General features: G+C 43.0%; 1 protein-coding gene across 3 annotated transcripts in view; it reads right to left on the bottom strand.

The window, feature by feature from the left end:
- ELOVL7 (ELOVL fatty acid elongase 7) overlaps window positions 1-14,670 on the bottom strand; it is a 72,381-nt gene extending 57,711 nt beyond the window's left edge. The window contains exons 1-2 of one of the 3 annotated variants that reach the window (XM_067730757.1): window positions 14,463-14,670; window positions 13,689-13,827 (exon numbers count right to left, since the gene is read on the bottom strand). The gene's annotated coding sequence lies outside the window, so the exon portion shown is untranslated. The remainder of the gene's footprint in view (window positions 1-13,688; window positions 13,828-14,462) is intronic. The other 2 variants (XM_067730758.1, XM_067730756.1) reach the window with 2 other exon arrangements.
- Window positions 14,671-15,089: the final 419 nt, after the last annotated feature.

Below are 15,089 nucleotides of genomic sequence, written 5' to 3' on the forward strand. Positions count from 1 at the left end.
TATGGAAAAATAAATAAATAAAATAAAATAATGCTATATGGGCTATGATTAAAAACCAGAGGATCTCCCTATGGGTCAAGTACAGATTTACTCAATGGACTTCAGGACACTATCTTCTCTGCTCAGGGATGATCTCCCTGCTTTCTTACTGATTTTCAATAGCATTTTGCAAATGAAACTTCATAATAAACGGCCCCTGGGTTAGCAGACTTGTTCCTGTATCTACACCATATTCTTCATTCAGTTCTAATAAAATGTTATTAAGGTGTCTCAGTGCTGTTTCACAAATTAAAAAGTAACACAGATTGAGAACAACAGAGGATCTGCATTTATTCCATGTCTGCAAAAGACATCGCCAACTGAGAACAAAATTTATAACTTGATTATTTTAGCTGAAGAAAAGGTTTTCCCAGGGAAAAATACAGTTACATTCCTAAGCTAGGAGACAAATAGATTTAATGCATAATGTATGTAAAATACAATACATTTATAATAAAGTATAGTATTGCTAAATAGCATTACTTCATTTTTAAGTTAAATAATTTTGATATGAATGATTCTAGAATTAACAACTTAGAAAGACAAACATATCCCCCCACTATTTATCTGGATAGAAAAATAGAGTTTAGTTCAGTATATCTCAGTGTGGGCGCCTCCAGCTATGGCCCTTTGAAACAATAGCTCAACATCAAAGAGAAATTGCAAACCAGTGCAAGATTAAAACAATGACTGCCCTATAAAAGTGGTCACAGCAAATATTTACAAATGTCTTTCTAAATAAACAAAGAAAGACTTTTCCTTTCCAGTTAGTTTTACAAGAAATACTTAAATGATTTCCAAGGATTTTTCCCTTGGTGGGGGAGGAGAGGCGAGGGAGAAATTCTAATGATTCTGGCTTTATCTACCATTATGAGTTTCAACCATCTGATCTTTGAAATATATCAACAATTGCTAAATTTCTAAATATCCCATCATGAAGGAATTGCCCAGAAAAAGCCACTGATTAAAAGTCTCAAACTCTACAAATGAGCATGTAATTTGTTCACTTAACCTGCAATGATTACGAAGGAATAAAAACAAAGGAATTACCAGTATCTCAGTCAAAACCTTCCTCTGATCCAGTTTCTCTAAGACCAATTTTGACACCACAATCTACCCATGTTTCCAGGCTCCAAACCTTGGCCTCCTACCCTTCCTTCTTCTAGATCTTCCTTTTCTTCACTTTTCCTTCACTTTCTCTGCCTTTCTCATTCCTTTCCATCCATACAGCAGACACCTGTCCAGGCTCTGTGCTGGACCAAGGGATCAATCTTCTCTGATTCACACCCTAGTTTCCTCTCCACTGACAGTGACAAGCCAGCAACCTGAATCGTCCAGCAATTCTCTTGGCCGAGTAAATTTTCTTGCTATTCTCTAAATTCTCTCTATTACACCCTCACAATAACTGAAATAGGAATACATTCATCAGAGACTTTTAGGATTTTGCTTTTTTTTCTTTAAAAGTTATCATGTGTTCTTAAGAGCATAAAGATTATTTCTACTACTCATAAAAACCCAGATAAATAAATGGTTTTACTCTGCTTTATTAATGTAACAGAGTTTATGCCTAAAATTGTCGTTTTTATTCTACTTCAGATAAAGTATTTATAGCTTTAGGAAAATATATTAAATGTACATAGTATGGGACCTTATGAGAACATTTTAAACTGCTGACTTGGAACTTCCCCTGGTGGTGCAGTGGTTAAGACCCCACCTGCCAATGCCAGGGGACACAGGTTCGATCCCTGGTCTGGGAAGATCCCACATGCTGCGGAGCAACTGAACCCATACACACTACTACTGAGCCCGCGCTCTAGAGCCTGTGTGCCACAACTACTGACCCCTTTTGCCACAACTTCTGAAGCCCACGCACTCTAGGCCCGTGCTCCACAACAAAAGAAGCCACCACAATGAGAAGTCGGTGCGCCGCAACAAAGAGTAGCCCCTGCTCGCCACAACTAGAGAAAGCCCGCACGCAGCAATGAAGGCCCAACGCAGCAAAATATTTTTAAAAATAAATAAATGAAATAAACTGCTGACTTTTATGTACCCAGTTCACACTTTTGCCCTGTACTAGCCCCCAAAATAGACGAGTTTAAAAAATTCATTTGGCACAGGTGGACACTGCATTTTAAATTGAACACCGAGAATGTAGAAATAGCAAAGTTATGGAAATATATTGTCAGATTATTTAATAACATATTAATACTTACCTACATGAAATAAGCACTGCTAAGTAAGTTTCTGTTGTTTTTAATCTTTTCTTATAACTGTTTGTATAGTTTGTTAAGTGGACTGTATATCATCCTATTAGCCAAGAATTTCTAAACTATTGCCCTTTAGTCATAACCTGATTTATACGTATTTTTTAAACTTCCTGCTGATTGGATATTTGATGGCATTAATGGATTATTTTTAACTTTTTAGGTGTGATAATGGTACTGTGGTAATTTTTTTAAAGTCCTTATCCTTTGGAGATACACCAAAATATTTACAGATGAAATAAGATTAGCCATGATCCTGGGTGATGTGTACATCTAGTTCATTATAGTATTCTCTCTGCTTTTATAAATGTTTGGAAATTTCCATAATATGAGTTTTTAAAACAAGAAAGAAAGAAAATTTCCATGTTAAAAATGCTTATAAGGTGGTGGTGGTGGTTGTTTTTTAAGTATACTAGGAAATGGTTTGTTCTTCAACTAAGTAGTTTCCAATTTTTTTCCCCAAGAAAAACTCTGACAACCTTTGAAAAAGTGCCTACAAGAGGCTGCAAAGTAATTTACCAAAATGTTAGCAATGGTAATTTCTGGTTGGTGGGATTATGGGTGATGTCTGTTTTCTTTTTGTTACAAGTTTGTTTTGTTTTGTTTTTTTGTTACAAGTCTTCTATATTTCTAAAATCAGCATACAATCTATTATTGTAGTCAGAAAGTAGTCTAACTTTTCTGATTATGTGAAAGTATGATTTTCCATGTCAAGCATAGAGAATCTATCTATATCATAAACCTTTTTCCTATATTTACCATGAAAAATATTAATGAAAAACATGAACACAAAAGTCCAGTTATCCATGCACAAAACGACCTTGGTATGACAGCAGTATGGAAAGGGTGAGTTTTGACTGTCACCAGGGAAATGTGTGCTAAAGAAGGTAATATTGGAGTGATAGAAAGATTGGGAAGATTTTTGTCTCATTTTCGCAAGACAATCTGATTGACGAATACAACTGAGTGCTCATAATGGATCCTCTAAGAGCAAATGGTCCAGGGGAGTCAGGTGTTTCTGGGAATGTGATAAAAGATATCTTACGTGATTTTCATTTTAAGCTTGGCTTGGGCAGAGTTCATGCCTAAAGATTGATACGTACCTATAGTGTTGTTTTCTCATATTTTTCTTTTAGATGGGGAGGGAGATAGAAGAGAGGAAAAGTTTCTCTCCATCCTTGAATGAGAGGTAACAGCTGATGTGTTTTTGACCCTTTTGGCCCCAACATCATTCTCTCCTTCTCCTTCCCCACATCACTTTATTTGGGGCAGAACAAGTTGCCTATTCGCCATGTGAGACCTCGCTCACAAGCACAATTCAGGGCTCCTGAGACTCAGTATCAGAAACTGTAAGGTCCTTGGGGGAAGGGACCACATCTCCATTCACTTATTCAATAAATATCTGGGTACCCACTATGTGCCAAGCACCCTTCTTGACATGAGGGATACAGCAAAATCCCTATTCTCATACAGTTTACTTTCTTGTGGGGAGACACATAAGTAAACAAAGATAAACACAAACATCAGACAAATGTGGCAAAAGTTATGAAGAAAGGAAACATGACAGACTGATGTGATAGGGTCACCAGAGGCAGAGGGCAGCAACACTAGAAGGGTAGCCAGAAAGCTCTAGAACATTTGAGAAGATCTAAGGGCGAACAGTCCTGCAGGAGACAACAGCAAGGGCAAAGGCCCAGAGGCAGGGACAAACAGTATGTCAGAGGAACGGCGAGCGGAGCACAAAGAGGACGTGGATGCTAGCTAACTCGGGGAAGTGGGCATGCAGGGCCTTGAGGCCTCAGTGAAAGAGCCAGAGTTTTATTCTACGTACAAGGGGAAACCATCAAAGACTTTTTGTTGTTGTTGTTGTATAACTATTTTTTTCAAGATTAAATGTGTTTATTTCGAGTTAGTGGAATCAATGGTATATTAGATATCAGCACTCCAAGCTACACGTATGTATTTGCCTTTAAACCTTCACAACATTGTCAGTTTCCATTCCTCTAACATTCCATCACCGGGCCTCCTATTTCTAGCAAAATCATAGTTCAAATGTTTTAAAAAAGTAAAAGCAAGATGATCACCACATTGTGCTTCCAGTGCCCCCAGAAGGATTATAATTGTTTTAAATAAATGTTTATTGTTTTCAATAAAGGGGGAAATTGATAACATGAGCACTATTAATGGCATGACTAGAAGAACAGAATACAGATTAAAAGAAACATTTTAGGCTGGACGAGTTAGTTTCCCCTTAGCAAAAACTCCACATAATATCATGGATATGATGTCAACATTAAATTGTTCAATTTGTGGGCCATACACTTAAGCGTATGGGCTAGTACATTTTTGCACTAAAACAGAAGCAGTACAAGCCTTATGTTCTACCATTACACTTCCAGATTTTTCACTTATTAATATACCTGCCAACCTAATGATCCTTGCATGCATTAGAGTTTGCTTTTGTAGAGTTACGTTTATTTTCCCCATCCCTCCTGCTCCCGTAAACATTGCGGTGCAAACTCTTTGCCCAATTTTATGAGAATGTTGCAAAGGACAGCTCCGTGCCACCTGGGGACGGGAATTCCCCGTCCCCTCGCCAGGCTACACATGGATCAGTAATATTGATCACATCTCATCTTACATGCAGACACTGCTCCCTTAATTTATCCATGCCAGAAGCATACGAGTCAGCAGGTATGCATATAAAAATGGAATTAAAAGGAAAAAAAGAAAGAAAAAGCTTTCTTGTTAAAGCCTATTGTCCTAGAAGGAATCCATTGCTTTGAATTCACTTAAAGCCTATACACACAAAATGTGTTTCTTCTGAGAACCTTGTCTAACTCGTGTGTATGACTATTTTTTTAATTATGGTAAAATACACATAAAATTTACCAACTTAACCATTTTCAAGTGCCCTGTTCACTGGTATGAAGTATATTCATATTGTTGTGCAACCATCACCTCCCTCCATCCTAGAACTCTTTACATCTTATAAAACTGAAACTCTCATCAGAGGCTTTTAAGCAAAGCAGTGACATGATCTGACTTATGATTTAAAAATTAAGTTACTTGCTTGGTAGAGAATTGATGGTAGGGAGGCAGCAGGATTAGGAGCTTACTGAATAGATGGATTCAGGATACACTTTGGGGATGGAGCTGACATGACCGCTGCTAATTTGGATGTGGGCATGAGATAGAGAAATAAATGAGAAGAGGAGTTGACGTCTAGATTTCTATATCTCCAGGGTCTAGCACACAGAAAATTGCCAATGTTTATTTCATAAATGAGTGAATATTGATTTAACACTTAATAAGTAGAAACCTTTCTTCCCAGAGAACCAGGAAAACAGAAATGAAAACTACCACGGATGAAGGAGATCTCTCTTTTCTAGGGCCTCACTATCGGTACTGTGTCCTTATAACATGGATAAAGTCTACACAGTTGGTTCATGTCAACACTATATGTCTAATTCCAACATTAACATTAAAAGCTAATCCTTGTACATGTATACAATAAGTTAAACTTTATTAAGCATTTTATATATTTTATTTCATGTCTTTCCTAAATCAATAGCTTTTAACCTTTGAGACTATGGTGCTATGTGCTACCTCCCTAGAGATGATGTGTATACATAAATCTGATGTTTTGGAGAGTTTATGGACCCTCTAATGCCCATCCATAGACCAATCTCAGGTCTAAAAATACCCTGATCTACCTAATGTGAGTTGTTATTGTATATCGTTATAAGAACCTAAACTTTATTAGCCTAGCCCTGGCACCTTTGGAGAAATGCTTTCAGAGGGTTTACCTTCATTCATGTCCATAATAAATGAGTTACTAAGAACCAACATTAATTTACGGGACTTCCCTGGCAGTCCAGTGGTTAAGATTCCATGCTTCCCCTGGAGGGAGCACGGATTTGAGCCCTGGTCAGGGAACTAAGATTCCACATGCTGTGTGGTGCAGCCAAATAAAAATTTAATTTAATTAAAGAAAAATTTTTTTAAAAAGAACCAATGTTAATTTAAAGAATATCTTTCCATCTTTACCAAAACTATTATTGAAAGTATTATACATGAAGTGATTCAAGATCCTCTTTATAAGAACCTACCTCATAAACAAATCCCTTTTACAATTCATTTCTAGGGGAAAAAAATACTACCTTAAAAATTGATGTTTTGGGCTTCCCTGGTGGCACAGTGGTTAAGAATCCGCCTGACAATGCAGGGGACACTGGTTCGAGACCTGGTCCAGGAAGATCCCACATGCCGCGGAGCAACTAAGCCCGTGCGCCACAACTACTGAGCCTGCACTCTAGAGCCCGCGAGCCACAACTACTGAGCCCGCGTGCCTAGAGCCCGTGCTCCCCAACAAGAGAAGCCATTTCAATGAGAAGCCCGTGCACCACAACAGAGTGGCCCCCTCTCGCCGCAACTAGTGAAAGCCCGCACACAGCAACAAAGACCCAAAGCAGCCAAAAAAATAAATAAAATATTTTTTAAAAAATTATGTACACCCCATAAATACGTACTTTACCTTGAGACATATAAGTATGCATTAACTGCCAACTTTCCAAAGTAGTTTCAAGATTTTCTTTGAGGAAGAATTCCTCCCCGATATTTTTCTCATGTAAACCATACTCAGAATTTATTTTCTACAATTTCCACTTTTAATGTTCTAAGTGGATTGAAAACTAAAAAACAAAAACAAAACTTGTAAAGCAAGCTCAGGATATTATCTTTCAAGTTTTCACAATTTTCTCTCCAACTCTTTACAGTTAGTTCTCCTGCCCACTTTTTAAGGCACTCACTTTTATGGAATCTTTTCAGAGAATTCAACATTCCTTTCACAGAAGCAATAATACTCTTTCCCTTTTGCACTTTATAGATTTACACACATTTAAATTATCTAATCACAATAACAAGCATAACTGGCACCAACAAGTTTGCAATACATACAGCCACCGAGCCAGCCATCAGAGCAGGGAACAGGCTGCTAGGAACTGGTGTTCATCATGCCTGGGCAGCATTTGGTCTGCTTTTTGGGGAAATGAGAAGCATGGGCTTGTAGGGTCAACTGGTTAGATGTCAAGAGGATTGTCTTTATATTAGGATGAACCATATGTAATTGCCAATATACAAATATTTCTCCTAGAGAAACGGCAATTGCATGTGTTCAACCTAATATTTCTATTTTTTAATTTTAAAAATATTAACTATATTTAAAGTTTAATATCACATCTATTATCCTTTTTTTCCCCTCCCTTTGAACAATGAATAGTGGTTCTCACAACTTCATTTTTTTTTTTTTTTTTTGCGGTACGCGGGCCTCTCGCTGTTGTGGCCTCTCCTGTTGCGGAGCACAGGCTCTGGACACGCAGGCTCAGCGGCCATGGCTCACAGGCCCAGCCGCTCCGCGGCGTGTGGGATATTCCCGGACCGGGGCACGAACCCGTGTCCCCTGCATCATCAGGCGGACTCCCAACCACTGTGCCACCAGGGAAGCCCCACAACTTCATTTTTTAAATTCCATGTTTGCTCAGGAACAAGCTATTAAATAATCAGTAATTAAACTCTGGTTTCCTAAGAATGTGACTTCTACCTTCTTTCTTTCTTCAGGTTAAAGTCACACCTGTTAGAATTTCAAAGAAATTCTTCAAAGACTGAAGGTATAAGCGTGTGCCTTCTAGTGAACTGAAGGGTAAAGAGCAGAGGGATTAAAATGTGAGGCCAGCATTCATTAGTTTGTTTGTTTGCTTCTCAGACATAAAACTTTTTGGCTCAGGGGATCCAACACAGCACTCTCTGCCTAGAGAAGGCAGGAAAAAGGAAAGAAGAGGAGAGGGCAGGGAAGCCCCATACAGGCTTAGGATAAGTCCCCCTTAAATACAAGCAGCCTTTCCTTCTGTTCTGTCCATGTTATGTCACTGAATTATGATAAGCAAACAAATACATCACAAATGTGCTATTAAGACAAAATCCCACAATTGGGGATGGAAAGGAAGGAGCAGAAGAATGGAGGGGCTGTATTTAGTTGAGGGACAACTAGCCAAACCCTCTTTTTCTAGTTCTCACATTTCTACCACTGACCCTAAAAAGTCTAAATCAAGTTTACGTTTATGGTTGTCCTTATGCCCTCACAAAACTATCGTTGGATATCAGAGCCCTAGTGTCTCTCATACCCGCTAAATCATCAACCCACTGAGTTAGTATGCAGAGGGGGAAGAACCTGAACATTGTAACCATAGCTGGGTTTAAATGCTAGCTTCGCACTTGTAACCGTGTACCCTAGCTGAGCACCCTTTCTGCTTCTTCACCTGAGCACCTTTCTTCACTTTTCTGCACCCATGTGTGCTGTGAGGATTCTGGTGCAGACCTTGCTGGCTTTAGACAATTCCTGAGAAAATGCACAGAAAGTGCCTGACTGCAACTATGACTGATGTCTAAAAGATGCCCAAACGTTTCACCTCATGATTTTCAGCAAGCAGGTAAAAACTTAAATGCAGGCTTGAGCTTTCTATAAACATGTGGCACAAGATCGTTTTCTATTCCCAAATTGTTATGTACACTGAGCATAATCAAGATATCTCATGTAAATAGTGAAGGTAGCTGTCCTTTCCAGATCAGATAGAGAAAGGAGATAAAGCCTCCACGGGAGAAAGGGAGGTTCCAGAAAGGTTAAGTTGCACATGCAGACAGGTGCTTTCAAAATACAAATCTTGGGCTTCCCTGGTGGCACAGTGGTTAAGAAATCGCCTGCCAGTGCAGGGGACACAGGTTCGGGTCCTGGTCTGGGAAGATCCCACATGCTGCAGAGCAACTAAGCCCGTGCACCACAACTATTGAACCTGCGCTCTAGAGCCCGCAAGCCACAACTACTGAGCCCGTGTGCCACAACTACTGAAGACCGTGCGCCTAGAGCCCAAGCTCCGCAACAAGAGAAGCCACCGCAATGAGAAGCCCGCGCACTGCCACAAAGAGTAGCCCCTGCTCGCCGCAACTAGAGAAAGCCCGCACGCTGCAACGAAGACCCAACGCAGCAACAAAGATCCAATGCAGCCAAAAAAACAACAACAAAAAATACAAATCTTAACAGGTCCCTTCCCTTCTTAAAGGGCTCCACTGGCTCCCCATTGTCTGTAGGATAAAATCCAAAATCTTTACTAGGTGAATCAAGGCTCTCAGTAAGCCAGCTGTGCATACCTAGGCAACCTCTTCTCACACCCTCCTCTGCAGTGATTTTACAGTGTTTCCAATTCTCTGAATGCACCTGCATGCTCTCAGCCTGAATTTGATTTCCCACCCTCATCCCATTTCTCTGCTGCCCCAACTCCCAGTCTTCCTTCTTTCGGCTCAGGAGGACAACTTTGTCTGCCTTTCTCTGCTCGGCTTCCCCAACGCTCTGTGTTAATCACAGTTTTCCACACTGTACTCTAAGTGTTTACCTCCCTTGAACCCACATAGATCTGGACGGGCTTCAGCACCCTGCCGACTACTTTGCCTGACGCAAAGCTGACACTCAAATGTTTGTTGAGTATGCAACTTCTGAAACTCCCCGATTTTGGCTAGGTTTTGCTCTATACCTTATGTTAGAGGGGACAAAGGAGCTGGGCTGCTGGTGTTCAAGGCCTGTGCTGCTTCTCCAAGTGGATGAAGATTTGTCTTTAACGTGGCACATTTATGAGTTATATGTTATATGGTAACTTAGTTCCTCTGAATAACGGTCTGTTTAGAAATATTTATCACTAACAAAAAGGATAATTTTACTTGTCAAGGCAATAACATGTGCTTTTAATATATCTAAATCAATTAGGAATAATTAAAAATCTCAATTTTTAAAAAAAGACCAATCTTATAAAGTGCTAAATTTGCATTAGTGTTCAGCTATTTCATAACATGTGAATGGTCCAAATTGGATGAGTCACAGAAATACATATAAGATATATTCCTCTCTAAAAATGTGTTTATGGCATGCTTCTTTCCATGCTATATGGTGTGTTTTATTGAAACTCAAGATTAGTTCTCAATTTAACATGCTACTGTATATACAAAGGCTCCAAAATTATTTGTTTGGTAAACAGCATTCTTCTATATTCTAAAGCTGATGTTTGCACATGTAGCACACCAAGGAGAATAAGCAATTAAACAAACTAGAAAAAGTCTTATTTCTTTTTTTTGTTTTTTTTTGTTTGTTTGTTTTTGTTTTTGTTTTGCGGTATGTAGGCCTCTCACTGTTGTGGCCTCTCCCGTTACGGAGCACAGGCTCCGGACGTGCAGGCTCAACGGCCATGGCTCATGGGCTTAGCCGCTCCGCGGCACGTGGGATCCTCCCGGACCGGGGCATGAACCCGTGTCCCCTGCATTGGCAGGCGGACTCTCAACCACTGCACCACCAGGGAAGCCCAAAAAGTCTTATTTCTTCAACTCGACCAGTAAGTACCTGAGGTCAGAGGCTTTAAGTATATTCCACTGTCTAGCATAAAGAAACAAATCCCAATTTGTAAAATGATATAACTGCAAAGGTAAGCATTACTGTGACTTAAGTTGTTTATAACTGTTGCTAATATATCTATCCAAAAATGGAGGATTAGTTAAGGAAATTACATTATAATTTTTAGAATATAAGGCAGACAATAGGAGTTTTGGAAAATACAGGTGAAAAATGCTTACTGTGTATTATAAGGAAAACACAACATACTAAAATTCTATATGTAGTAGGATGTAGGAAAACATGCATTTAAAAAATGAGAGCGGGGACTTTCCTGGTGGCGCAGTGGTTAAGAATCTGCCTGCCAATGCAGGGGACATGGGTTTGATCCCTGGTCCAGGAAGATCCCACATGCCACAGAGCAATTAAGCCTGTGCACCACAACTATTGAGCCCGCATGCCACAGCTACTGAAGTCCGTGTGCCACAACTACTGAAACCCACACGCTGTAGGGCCCATGTGCCACAACTGCTGAGCCTGCATGCTGCAACTACTGAAGCCGCGTGCCTAGAGCCCGTGCTCCGCAACAAGGAAGCCACCACAGTAAGAAGCCCGCGTTCTGCCACAAAGAGTAGCCCCCGCTCGCCGCAACTAGAGGAAGCCCACGCACAGCAATGAAGACCCAACGCAGCCAATAAATAAATAAATAGAGAGAGACAAAGGTAAAATGGCAAAATATTTAGTCTGGTCGACTCACACTCAAGGTGACAAAACTCTCTTTTTGGCTCGCCAATTTCACCGTTTTGGTACATCCTTCTAGTTTTCTTTTCTCCTCTCCTCAACCCTCCCCAAACACAGCCAATTCTTCCTCGACAATGCCTCTCAGGACTAGTCCAGGCCCACAATTACCTTATACAGAGGTTTCGAGAAAAGATTCCCATTTGGCTTTTCTGCAGTCTCATTCAACTATCATATCTACTGCCAGAAGAAGACAGTCATTCTACTGCTAAATATATCTACTGTGGTAATCTCTTCATTTATGTTTTATGCATTTTTGTGTATGTGTTATATTTTTCAATGAAATTGGGTTTTTCTTGTAACTCTGTGTGGCTTCATATTTTGTTTGGCTAGGATGAGGTTAGGATTCATGGCTCTCTGCTGATATGGCCCTACTTCCTTACCTTTCTAAATGGAATGTTTAGCCAGGGTAGCTGGGTTCCTATCTGCAGCAATGGAGTTGGCAGAGGCTTCCCTGCCCGTCCTCTACAAAGCCTGCCAGGTCCCCCACGTCTACCAACGCATCCTTAACACCCTGTAAAACCCGGCTTAAAAATTTCAAAAAGGTTTCCACCATTATTCAACCCACCCAATATATGCTACATTAATTCATCTTGCATCATATTCTGCAAACATTTATCAAGCAACTACTAGTTGTAAGGCTTGAAGAGTTAAAGTCTTAAGTTGTTAACAATCTTTCTGTGGACCATGAATATTTATGAAAGAAGCTAACCAACAGTAAAAAGAAAAATGACATAAGTGATAAATGAATGTTCAGGAGTGGGGAAGAGGGAGACTGGTGAAGAGGAGTAGGGAACGGGGATGAGAATGAGGAAGGCTAGAAGCAAGAGACAAGGTAAAAGCTGACAGAAGAGGTTTCATGATTGGGAGAAGTGTGATGTGAGACTTGACTGCTGTTTTGCACCTGGGTGACTACAATAAAAGGGAGGGAGGCTGACATAAATGATGCTAACTAGAAATGCTTTGGGGCAAAGCACGGCAAGTCCAAATGGAATATTACAGTATGCACTGACATATGCTACACTAAAACTGAATAAGATACATGGAAAGCACAGAATCTTTTTTTTTTTTTTTTTTTTTTTTTTTTTTACGGTACTTGGGCCTCTCACTGCTATGGCCTCTCCCATTGCGGAGCACAGGCTCCGGACGCGCAGGCTCAGCGGCCATGACTCACGGGCCCAGCCGCTCTGCAGCATGTGGGATCCTCCCGGACCGGGGCACGAACCTGCGTCCCCTGCATCGGCAGGCGGACTCTCAACCACTGCGCCACCAGGGAAGCCCCCAGATACATGGAAAGCACAGAATCTTTAAGTGGGTAAGTAGCACTGATAACCTAAGTAACAAAATTCTATGAAAAGAAAACCTAAATGAGTACAAAGTCACACAAGAAGGAAAAGAAGGACCTGAGACTGAGAGCCTAGTCAGTGAACATGAAGAAGCACAGGACTTCAAGAAAGTAAGGATGAAGAAAGGAACTCTAGGTGAGGCAGTATGCACAGTGGTTAATAGCCTCAACGCTGGACCAGGGCCCCTGAGTTGGAATCTCCTCCTGCTACTTGTGCGTCCTGGGCAAGTTCCCGTGTCTCAGTTTCCTTATCCGTAAAATGATAATGTTATCATTTATTTACCCCCATAGGATTGTTGCCAGGATTAAAAGAGTTGATACAAGTTCTTAGAACAGTGCCGGGCACAGAAGCATTCGATAAATGTCTGCCATTGGGGGGAAAGTATTTTTTTAATCGTCGGTGACCTTGAGGAGAACAATTCCTGGCCAGTGGTAGAAGCAGAAACTACAAAATAAGGGAATTAACAAACAAGTGATGGCTAAGAAGCCGGAGGCAACCCCAAAGTATCGAAGACTCTTTCACAGCAGTTAAGCAATACAAGCGAGAAGTGAAATGAAGAGTAACCTGCGAGTACAGGGTTAAATGAAAATGCTCTTCGAGGGAACAGCTCAGCAAGAGGAAAAAGGCTTGGCTCGCTAAAACTATTCTTCAGTCTTTGTGCGACTTGTTTTCCCAACCACACAGCGATTGGACAGGGGTAGAGACCATATCCTTCCTGTCGCAGCTTTCCCAAGAGCGTTCTCTCGGCATCCGGTAAGTTTGAATCAGCGCTGGCTGATTAGGGGAGAAGGCCCATTTCCTAACCAACGATACCCTGTAAGATGAAACAACAGGCTTTCCGATTTCCATCTCCGGCACGACCTGTTCCACCGCTGTGTACTCATCACTCTCCTCAGCCAGCAGCTGCCGTCGGGACAGGATGCAGCTCGGGGAGCCAAAGAGGCAGCGCCCGCTGCAAGAGCAACGCCCCAAGTTCATTCCGGCCTCGAGGACACAAAAGCGCCCCAGAGCGGAAAAAGCAGAAAGAAAGGGGCTCGGGGATTCTGTGGGGGGGCGGGGGGGTTCGGGGGGGGGGCGAGCGAGCCCAAATCCAGGAGCTGGGAAAGTGACCTCGGAGGTCAAGGTCGAGCAGGTCCCTCTCCCTCCCAGTCCCACCCGCAAGCGCCTTTGTCCTCCCGCCCGGAACAGCTGGGCCCTGTCCCGCGGGAGCGCTCGGGAGAGGCTCAAAAGCCCAGGGGCGGCGGGGACCACCATCCCTTTGGGATGCTGGGGGCGGCGGTGGGCTCCCAGAGAAGGCGCAGGTGAGCGCGGCGGCCCCTCCCTCCGGCGCGAAGGGCTTCGACCCTGGGCACCCAAAGACGGCGCGGAGACAACTTCCGAGGGGCCCGCCAGAGCCCAGGCAGGGCCTGGCCGGGCTCCCGAGTCTCCGGGACCCGTATCCCACTCCCCGCGCGCCGCGCCCAAGTTCTTTCCACTGGGCTGCTCCCGACCCCTGCCCCCGGCGTCTCTCTCCCTCCCCCCATCTCTTCTCCTCAGCGCCTCGGAAAAGTTTGGCCCCGGCCCACCGGCTGGGAGCCCCACACTCACCCGGCGAGGAGCTGAGCCCAAGTGCCCGGGCGCGGGCGCAGAGGGCGGCGGCGGGCGGCGGCGCTAGCGCGGAGCTCCTCACAGCGGGCCCTGCTGCCCGGGCAGCCGACCGAGCTGGAAAAGGGGCGGAGGCCGCCGGGTGTCACCTGCCCGCTCTCCCACCCCGCCGCGTGACGCCGCGGAGCGCCGCCCTCTGACCGCCTGCCGCCGCCGCCGCCGCCGCCGCCAGGTACTCGCGAGGGACCGCGGGGAGGAGCCTCTCTCCCGGGAGGGATCGACCGGGAAGGGCGCGCGGCCTCGGTCGCCCCACCTCCGCCTGGCTCGGCGCCCCGCAGCTCGAAGCGCGGCCGGGACGGGGGACCGAGGACCGCTCGGGGAGATCCAGACTAATTACATTTCTTTCTGAGCACAAATGTCATCACCTGAGGTCATCTCGAGGCTTAACATAAATAGTGTGAAAACTGTCGTCATGCATGACTCAGGATTGAGTTGCAGAAAAATCTGAAATGAGGAAAACCTGGCCCAGGGTGAGGCTGGCGGCGGAGAGGGAGAAAAAAGGGGAGTTCTTGCTCCTGAAAAGGCTATTCGGAGGGTTAATTCATTATCTGAAATGGAGGCCAGACCCAA

This window comes from Pseudorca crassidens, chromosome 3 (assembly GCF_039906515.1).
Source record: "Pseudorca crassidens isolate mPseCra1 chromosome 3, mPseCra1.hap1, whole genome shotgun sequence".
NCBI classification, from domain to species: Eukaryota; Metazoa; Chordata; class Mammalia; order Artiodactyla; family Delphinidae; genus Pseudorca; species Pseudorca crassidens.